The sequence below is a fragment of the Chrysoperla carnea genome, chromosome 2 (genome assembly GCF_905475395.1).
Source record: "Chrysoperla carnea chromosome 2, inChrCarn1.1, whole genome shotgun sequence".
Lineage (NCBI taxonomy): Eukaryota > Metazoa > Arthropoda > Insecta > Neuroptera > Chrysopidae > Chrysoperla > Chrysoperla carnea.
The window spans coordinates 16,821,772-16,833,369 of NC_058338.1; positions in this window are offsets into that span (position 1 = coordinate 16,821,772).

Sequence of the window (11,598 nt, forward strand, 5' to 3'; positions counted from 1 at the left end):
ATTTTTGATCGAAAGTTTACTGTTTAATTTTACACAAAAATTGGAGACATCAATGATTAAAAATTTTAGTTAACACAGTTACAATTCTCTAATCAATGAAATTATATAAATATAATTCAATTTTAAAAACTTGAATCTATTGCTATATTTCAATAAATGAGAAAATAAATAATATGGTTGTGAATCGTCATAAAACGTCCCAATAGAGTTTTTAGATTATATCTAAAAGTTATATGACACTTTTCAGTATTTTTTTAATACTAATAAAGTAATAAACACTTTATATAAATTATATTTTATATAAACTATTACATATAATAAATTATATATATAATTCGTATGTTGTGTTTTATTTCTATAGATATTTATAAAAAATAATAAAAAACATTGCATGTAAGAAGACATTCATACCTACATAAATAATAAATCGTCACTCCAGTCAGTACAATACTGGTAGCTGACTCTCTAAACATATATTTATAATATATATAAATTTTCTTTGTATACAGGTGATTTCATAACGATTGAAAATGGTAAATTTGAGAAGTCACTAAGCAGAAATTTGATTTTGTTTAAAAAGCCTTCGAAAAATATTTTATTTTCTTTTGAAAAAAATGAGTGACACCAAAAATACTACTCTTGGAATGGTATCATAATTTGTTATGAACAACATCAGCTATTTAATAAAAATGAAGAATCTAGATATATTCCAGTAGTTATGAATCAATCAACAAAGTTCTTTATCGTGCAAACACTCACCAAATTCGCAACGAGCACCATACACTGTAAGAGTAACTGACGATGACTACATGGCATTAAAAATACGTCTTTATATGATAAAAAAATTGATCTAGGAAATCGGGAGAAAAATCTATGTTACGGAACCTTTGAACTGGATTTTCACTCACTTCAAGACGTTGGATTGAATTGAAACTTAGCACATTAACGAAGAACTTGACAATGCAATAATTTAATAAGTTTGTTCGATTATATTGATCTTCTGGATTAAAAAATTAAGTAGAAAATAAGTAGTAGTTTAAAAAAAACACGCTTTTGTAACCAGCTGAACCAAACAGTAGAAAATAATTTCAACCGTAAGTAAGCATGGGGTGCATTTTAAGATTTTATAATGACTTACTTTTATCAATATCTATCAATAAAATCACTCATTTTTTTTAACTGATAGAAATTATTTTCTACTTTTTATTTCATCTAATTTTAAGAGGTTTTTTTTTAGTTTTATTCAAACTATTATTTATTTAGATAATATTTGAAGGTACACTTTTAATTATCATTCTAAGTCTTTAAAAATTTGCACATTTATGGAACAATCTGTACAAAAGTTTGTATCATAAACATATAGCTTAGATACAATATTTTTCAAAGTATAAAACTCTTTTCACCAAAATGATAAATTTATCCGTTTTTCAATCAGGTTTTTTTTATTGGAAATAAAAATGATAATACATATAACATTTTGAAAAATTTCAAATACTTTTTCCAATTATACTTCTCTATACGTAAACAATTTGAAACAGAAATATTAGTATCTTTTTTAAGAAAAGTAAAGAAAATATAAAAAAAAAGTATCACTTTATTAATTTTTATGTCGAGAATGAACTGTTAAGAAAGCGTTCGTGCTAACAGCAAACTCAAGACACCAAAAACACATCATAACTAACATATTTAGTAATATTTTTCGTTCGAAGTTTTTTATTCGATTATAATGGCAAAAAAATTTAATCAAGAAAAATTATTTGTATTGATTATACATTTTTCTTATGAAAACAAATTTCCGACAATTTTTGTTTGAACGAAATTTTCATAAAGTTGATGGTTTCCGATATATTGGCTAAAAATCGTTTTTTTATGTATAGATAGCGCTAATTATCGCAACCCCATAGCATTTCCGAGACTGCGCGTTAGAAGGATCTTAATTTAGATGCCGAAACGAAAATCCTTTTTTTAGTTTTATTGCCTTTGACCGCTATGTGTGTGTGTTTGTCTGTCTGTGGCATCGTAGAGTCGAAACGGATGAATCGATCTTAATTTTATTTGGTTTCGTTTGAAAGGCAATTCAACGGAGAGTATTCTTAGCTATGTTTCAAGTGCGAGTTTAGGGATCCGTACCAAAAAAAAAACTAGGCGAAGATCTTCAAAATGCTTTAAGGAAAAAGGTATTTAGAGTTCCGTATCCGAAAAATCAGTCGGGGTTTTTTTAAATTTTGTAAATTTCACTTGTTAGAGCATCAAAAGCTTGTAAAAAGTACTTTTTATTAAAACTTCTGTACATATATTTTAATATATACTGCAGAATATTTTTTCTTCAAATTTATTAAACATTTTTATGGCTTTAATAAAATTATATAAAAAACAAAGAAAACGTTTTCCGTAAAAAAAAAAATACAAAAAATAGGTACCTTTACAGTATGATAAAAGACTTTTTGACATAGAACAAAAATGATCCTTAACATATAAATATATAAATTTATGATTATTATTTTCATTACTAGAAAAGAAGAAAAAAAACGAAAAAAAGTTGACACGTAAAATTTATGAATAGTAATTAAATTTGAAAAATATAATAAAAAAATAAAAAATAAAAACAACTAAATTCGTAATTAATTTAAAATGCCAACCAGCAACAACTATAGGTATCCCTCTTTCCATAACGTTGTACAATATCACGTATAAACCTCTACTCACGTGAACAAAACAATGATGATGTATTTTATAATTTTAATTTAATATCTTTTAATTTTTATTATCAAATTTTGTTGAGAAATTTTTATGAAATAAATTGAAAAAGATGATCATCATGTGAGTTGTTTATCCACCTACATTTCAATCTGTTTAAATGTCGAGACTTGACTGAAAGATCATTTTGATACCAACTTGATACTAGTACGAATCACTGCCATTTGATTGTCAAAAATTCGTCTTAATGCCGTGAATCGGTTGGTAGACCATTCTGGTAACAATCTCATCAAAATTGGGTATTTGAAAAAAAAAATGGGTTCAAATCTGATATTAATACCTACCACCGTTTGATTGAAAATCGTTCAAATCTTAAGACTCAGCTGGCATAACGTACTTATACCAAAACGACGATTATACCAACCTCCGTTTGATTAATGATTTTTCCAAATATCGTGACACGATTATCAGATCAATCGGATACTAATGTGTTGCTAAAACCAACCTCCGCCTGATTGAAAATACGTTTAAATACCGAGACTCGTATTATTTTGATATCTTGGCTGATCATTTGACACCAATCGGAATCAGAAGCAGCAATTCATCAAATCTCTCACTTAGATACATTGCTTAACGCATGTATTCTCTCATATTCGTGATATTTATATACCTAGATGTAAATCGAACTAGTGGTATATAAATCTATGTGTACTTTCTTCTGATCATTTCATTACCAATATAGAAAATATTTTGAATACAGTGAATGTCACTTAAAACAAACAACTGACTGAGCTAATTGTTATAAAACCCTGTATAGAAAGTGTTGACTATCAGTGCTTGCATTCTGTTTAATAAATTAGATGAGTTTAAAAAACTAATACAATGGCCGCCATGTTTTTGCAGAGTGTTTCTTTTAGTTGGTACTTTTTTTAATTAAATATCTGATAAGAAAATAGTTTAGTTGTCTGATAAGAAAATATAATATATTACAATTGTCAAGGGCGAAGCCAATTTCAAATCACACAATTTCAGCTAATAAAAATAGCTTTAATGTTTGTCACATATAAATCATTTTTTATTATACCATGTTTATATGAAATATTTCAATGTATACTAAGTTTAGTCCCTAGTTTGTAACGCTTAAAAATATTGATGCTACGAACAAAACTTTGGTATAGGGGTTCATAAAAGTAAAGTTACTAAATATTTATTTGCTACCATATTATGAACATCTTTCCTTGCAGCTAGTATTTTTTTTTGTGTATCACTTTGAGCTCGCAATCTACATGCAGCATTTCAGTGAAACGTTTCTTGCTACGATATTTTTATTTATAATTGAAAATTCCAAGAATATATTTATAGAAAACGACTGAGAATATGACTGAATATACAACAAAATATCTATGTAGTGAAGTTAATAAAAAGAAAAATATTAAAAGAATTTCTATTCTTTTCAAAGAAAATGCTTAATTGATTTTCTAGACGCAGATACAAATCATTGGAAAATAGTAAGAACATAATAGTTACCACAACTCGTTACCCTAAAGTAATGGCGTATAAGATTGTAAGTGTTTTTATTAGAATATTTATGTTGCAATTATCCTTATATACGAAACTCAAGTGTAATTGTGTCCATAAAGCTCGAAAAAAATGGAAAAAACTTGAAACTTTTAAAAAACTTTGAGTTTTAATCGAAGATAATTTTATCATTCTTTCCTCAATTTCTGAAGGCAATAGGTAATTCAAAGCACTTGGCGATGTTTATATTATAAAACTTATAGATATTCTAGCCATTACCCGGCGTAATAAACTCCAGGCCGGTTAATTAACGCCATCAGTAGGTACTTCATTTTCAAGAGTAAATCATCCGATCAAAAATGGAAAAGTAGTTTGTTGAAATAATTGTCTCAAATGGAAATGAGGAAGCACAATCAGAAATACCACAATCAGAGCCTGTATTAGATATTTAAGATGCGTTTTTCAAAGCTTTAATTATGCCTCGATTTTCAATATTACGTTTTCAATATTTTGAGATATGCAGTCTTCATTGTGGAAACATTTCAATACATTCAATAACAAGTATTACCCAACACAATTCGAGCACATATATTTACTCTTTTCGTTTGCTGGAAGTGATACTAAATCACTTGAAAGACGTCCACTGAGCTTTGACGAAATAAACACTATACATATAGTGAACCAGTATATGGATTACCTCGTACCTCGTACATGAAGGATTGGAATCGGCGAATGTCTAATATTATGACTGAACTAGATTTTTTTAATTTGCAGTATATTTTACAAAAAAAAAAAAAATTAATATAAAATTTCACTGATTTTCATTTTCATGTGCGCTTGTTTACATTCATATTTAAATGTAGTTTACTTTGTTTTGTATATTGTCACAGACACGGAGGGTGTCACCAGAGCTAGTTTACAGTTTGAACAAGATATAATAACAACAATCACCACTAGTGCTGCAATATCCTGCAGTGAAATAACAAACGAGAAAGTAAGTGAATTCAGGTTTTTATTTTGTAGTTATTATTTACTTTTTTTTGTGATATCTTCTTCCTTTCATTAGTGTTTTTATTTGTTTTTTGTGTGGCCCTGTATACAAAAAACAATCATGACTGAAAATAGAGAAGAAAAATTGACCACAAACCGCATAATAACTTGAATATGATCCTAAAATAACTCTAGATAGTGAATTATTTCGTTTATAATAATCTTCCTTAACAGTATAGACTTAACAGCAACTAGATATAAACCGTAGGGCAGTCACGTATTAGAGTGCCTTAATTTCTAGCTGCTGCTCTATGGGTGGCTAAGAATAATTTCAATGTTAACCAAAATCAGGGGAAATTTCTTAGCGAATTGCGTGGATATAATATCGTAGAGTTGCCAACTTTGTTTTGTGGGATACAGATATCGGCTTTCATACTTACAACAGGTAGAAACCTCTCATATACGGAAAATGATCTTGTATCCTAACAAAACCTTGTCCTTTTTTCAATCGTAGAGTTTCCTCATATCATTTTCCACCTGCCAATTAAGTTATCTCATCATTATAACGCTTCAACTGGAATCCCATAACTCAAAAAGTGATTATGTAGGCCCAGTCCTTATACTCTAGTCTTTATATGTAATGCCAGCCTGTACAGTTCCATATCAATTTTATAATCTGATGTATTTTCACCGATTAATTTTTTTGTAATTTTCGGATGTTCAAGACACATCTTTCTAACACTCGTTGGCATGAACATGGATACAAAAAATGAACTATTAAAGTAACTACGGAGATTATTGTCAGTCTGATGTATACCCAACATTCGTGATGAATTGCTGATATCAAATGTTTTTATTCAAGTTTTGTCAGCCATATATCCCAATATCATTGTGCTTACAGTTCAGGATGGTGTAGATGACGAACGGACAATGTTGAAGAGCAAGAAACAGAGATCATTACATTTTCGGTATTGTGATATTATTTATTATATTGCGAAAACTTTTTATTATTTCTAATTTAATTAATATCAAAATTTTTCCACTCTGTAATCTTATATCTCAATTTTTTTGTTTGTTTGTTCATATTTATTTATTATTCGAAACAATAATTAAAAGTATTTTTATAGAAATTACTAGATCTGGCGTTGAAAACTTAAGTTGTTTTGGAAGTGGGAGATCTGCAAGACCTTCCTTCATTTTACGATATTCACAACATTTCAAAGGCAACTTCGACTTTTTTTTACTAAGTTAAAATTAAAATTTTGATTTCACTTGTAAATTAACCGTCCAGCGTTACAGAAAGTTTATTTGAAATGAAGAAAGTTATTTTTTATGTCAATGAGTTCCAAATTACAGACCATATTACCATTGAGTCTCAATCTAGTACTAGGAAGAATAGTGCTAGAAAGCAGAACAAAAAATATAATTACTACATTGATAAAAAATCAATAGTCGATGAATTATGAAATATGCTCTTGCAGTATTGGAGAGTAAATGGTTACAGAACATTATTTCAGTCAAAAGGGATATTATATTTATAAAAAGCCTTCTCCTTTAAACCTACCATTAAATGATCTCACATGACTGTCGGAAAAAAAATTATTGCATGACAAATAGCATTTTTGCGATTTCAATTTTGTAAAGTAACTTATCAGCTTTCATAAAGTTACAACAGTTACCGCATACAGGTTAAAATAAATTTCCAGTTGTTATAGTCGTCAGCTTTTGCCAAATGAACAGCGTATGGTTTTTGTTAAACAAAATTAAATAATGACAATGTTTTTGTATGCATCTATGCCACAGCATAATAGAAGTTTCTATTCTATTCGGGGTAACGAAGTAGCAAATATTATAATATGCTTGAGCAAATAATGTTTTCTTTCGCATATCTAAAATATTAACAAATATATTAGATAATGTTATGTTGGGTTATCATGGCTAAAAGTTTAGATATGTCAAGCTAGCAGGAGCAAGTTGGCAGTGTGAAACCAAAGATTATAAATTGGCAGTACATGGTCGGTGTGGTACTGAAGTCGTGTGAGTGCGACCCCTATAGTCCACACGACTAACTTCCCAGAGGGGGAAAAAACATTAAAAAAAGGTCTTCTTAGCCTTCATAGATCATTCTTCTGACATGTACTGCAGCATATGCTGGAACGATCATTATCTTCATAGATAAATGATGTGTTTTATCCACTTTTCAGATTCTATTTATTCAGTTTTTTCCAATTTTTTTATTACCATTAAAAAACGGCTCAACTAATTCTGCTGAAAACCCTTTCAATTCTTAAATACGTGATTATTGATCCGTATTTCTTGATCGATTTTAATTTTAAGCTCACTTTTTCTCATGCCGCTTACAGTTTTTTTCATATTTAGTAAATAATTTTGGAAAATAAATTTCATGTATAAATCCAATTGAAACAAACTTTTGTAAAGAAAATTTGTCTGAATACAGTGACATTTGAACATTTTTGGTTCTACTAGCTTTATAGATCAAAACGTTTATGTAAATGTGAAAAGTTTATGACACAACAAGAATAATATTTTTGATTTAATTGTAGAAGTTATGAGGTGTACCTCGAAATAATTAAATATTTAAATGCATTTTAAAATAAGTATAATTATTTATTTAAATAAAACACATTTGTCTTGTATGACTGGTACCTACCTGGTAACCTTTTTTCAACCATAAATTCACTAATTTTTACTTTGTTTTCATGCCTTTTTTCATACCGGTTTCTTTTTGTTACTTTAAATTGTGCATGAAAACTTTATAGCATGAGTAAATTATAACCTGTACATTTTTTTAGACATCCCGGTGTAAGGAAGTTATATATTTTAATGGTTCGAAAAATTCAAAATTTTCAACATATCTTTACGTCTCATAATCAGTATTTACACCCCTTTTAGATTGATGGCTGTGTGTATGCCTGTGTGTTCTTTCGTCCCTAGACATTTGTTGGTTCACGATTACTTGTGAATGGCTTGTTATAACAATCTAGAAAAATTCGCACCAATCGCTGCGTTATATCATCGAATTGTGCCAAAAAGATTGACAAAAGTGATCTGAAGAAATTGATATTTTTTGTTTCTTATATATTATATTCTGGCAAGTTGAACGTGTGTATATTATAACGGTCACACTCACATGAACGGCTCGTTTTAAATTGGCCTCTCTTGCCAGGAAGGAAATCTTTAGGCTGAAGTAGGTACTTGATTTCCCAAAAATTTGTAAAACGATTCACGGTTAGTATTCATGACGAAACTCAATTTTCTTTAATACCAAACATATTTTTACCAATCATAACGCCCAATTGACAGAAATACCTAACCATGGAAATTTCATGCAACTTTAATTCAGGTAAGTTAATTGTCATGCTCAACTTATAAAAATATATTTGGTACTTACTCAGAGCATCTCTACACCTTTGATGTAAACATTACCGTAAACAAATGTGAATATTACGTGTTTTTACATAAATTAAGCTTATGCCTTCTTTCTCATTTTTATTTTACTTTTTCTGTTATATTTTAATTTTAATTAATATACGAAATATATTGTACTACATACTGAATTTTTTAACATAAATTTAAATATTTATTTAAAAAAAAAGTGTGATAATTCATAGCTGTGTTACACATAAGAAACAAAAAAAAAAATTTTGACATACAGTGAATAGTTTTAATTATATTTCATTAGTACTGAGAACAGTCACCAACCAGGAGAAGCTCTTGTACCTTCAAGACAATTTATCAAAGGTTATATTCTTCAGTTTCTTGAAATATATTGGAGAAAATAACTATATAAAAACAAAATTTACTTAGCTGTAGACAAGCACTTAAGGTAGTACCAGCATGAAATCACTTGTCGACAGATTTGGCCGAATTTTTTTTCTCGGGTTTATAGTAGCTTTATTTATGAATTCCTAAAATTTCATAATTTTTGACCGTTTAGATCGCGAGATATTTAAAGACAAAGTTCGCGATTTTGAGGGTCATGTCCCATTTAAAGCATGTAAAATGTCCGGTCTCTCCAACTATTTTTTATGATATTATTATATATTGAAGAAAAAGTAGAAAAAAATGTTTATACAATAAAATTCTAAAGAAAAAATTTAGAAATTAATTTTCACTTTCGAGATATTAATTTTGACGTAAATTGATCGAAATTGGGACGTTGGCATAATTATTTCCCATTTTAAACGGTCAAAATTTCTGAAACTTTGGGAATTAATAGTAAGCATTATTAAATTCTTAAATTTAATTTTTCGTTAAATTCTGTCGAAAAAAAAATTGTACCATTGCTTTAACATAGAAACTGCAAATACCATGCTGGAACATCGTTAAGAGAATGATTATCAAGAAAGACACTGAACCAATTAAAAAAGAAGTTGAGCTTATTACTTGATGCTCGGAGAAATATCGAGAGTGAACTGTGAAGATTATGCTTTGAAGTGTTGGAGTTCAGATACAATCAGTGTACGGAATATCCTAGATACATTAAGATGTGATCTGTGGTACGTTATGGTCTTGTACCAGGGATGACCAACTTACGAAAATATAAAACAGTTTATAACGATCATTGTTTAATACGATATGGGTTTAGTGATGCTAAAACGAAATGTTATTTCCAAAAATCGCTTCAAATGCGTATAAATGTAAAAATTGTGATCCAAGATACTATACTTTTCCCTACACAGCTAGATGATTATTATGATTCCCTTAGGAACAAATGAAATTATATATTCCCTTTACTAAATAAATACACACATCTATTGTGTTAAAAAATTAGTACGACCAGTGAAACATTAAGGTTCTTTTTGTAAATATCATATACAATTTAGTCAGTCAACAAGTCAGAATTTGTTGTAATTATAATACATAATAGAATTGTAAATTGTTTGTTAAAAATAGGCGCATTGTACTAGAAACGTCTCTATTGGAATATGTACATAGAGATTTGAAACTTAATTTTGAATCTGTTTCTGTACTATATGTGACAAGATTGCAAAAGCTCAAAAGTAAAAGCTACAAATATTTCCTCGAAAACATGTGTGAGGTAGGTTGATTGCAGGGCAAGCTTGATAATGCCGACACTCAATTGGTGGCTAGAGATATATTGTACCATATAAGCGTAACTTATTTGATACGTGGTATGCATATAGGGTAACAGCGTCACTTCCCGACGCCTTAATGTATTTCGACACCAAAAAAATCCGCAAACAGATGTATGCTGAATAGTTATTTCTATGCACAAAATGTGGTAGATTAATTATTTCTACTATAATTAAGGCGTGCATTAAATGAAAAGTCTGTCATCAAGAAAAACCGGAAAATTCTAACTTTTTTAGGTACTGTTATTCCTGTAGATCATCACAACAATGTTATCCCTGTAGATCATTACATATCCCTTTACTACTAATATAAATGATTTTACATAATACATCTAATTTTCGCAATGATTTCCCAAATGATTTTGCATACAACTTGCTGCTTTGTTGGATGCCTACATAACTGTAATGTATAGTCTAAGAGACGGTGCAAGGTCGATCTTCATCCATTTGATAACCAGATGAGACATATTTTTATGAAATTTTATTAATTGATAACCACGCCAAAAGGGTTCGTAGCTATATTTAATTAAATTAATTTTAATCAATTTGCCTATACCATTATTTTGGTAATTAAATAATCTTTTTTCAGCTGATTTCCATTTTAATTGGTTAGCAGGTCGATGTAGTTATCTATATTGATTTACCTCTCCATGCCGTAAGTCAATATAGACAAGTACATCAATCTGATTACAAGTGAAGGTCGATTTTATACCGAATTCTGTACTAGTACTCCATTACATTGAATGCAAAATAAACCAACTAATAAACTTTAAACATGGTAACACTATGAGAGAGATATAGTTTTGTAAAATGTAATACTGAATAATATTGATGCCAGATGAGTGAATTTCTAAGGTGCGACTTACTATAACCATAGAAACTGCACTTAGAAATTTACAAGCTATGTTAGAACGAGAGCTATAGAAGAAAATTATGGCCTTAGGAAACTAAAATAATATGAACTATGCATGTCTTATGTATGTTACGAAGAATAGATATGCTTTTGTTATAAATGATCTGTATGTTTGTTGATATTTTAGAAAATTGTGTTATCGGGGCCTATCTCAAATCTCAGTCTCAAAATTTTAAAATACTAGTTTTATCACAATTTGCTCACGGTGAATTTTCTCGGTGCAGTATTTTCATTTATATTTGATTGTTTGTATTTGTTAGTTGAAGGTAGAGAAACCGCGATAACTGGACTGGGCTAAACAGAAAACTGTTTTCCCAGAATTCTTTTCCAACATATTTTTATTTTTCCAAGAATTATTTTTCA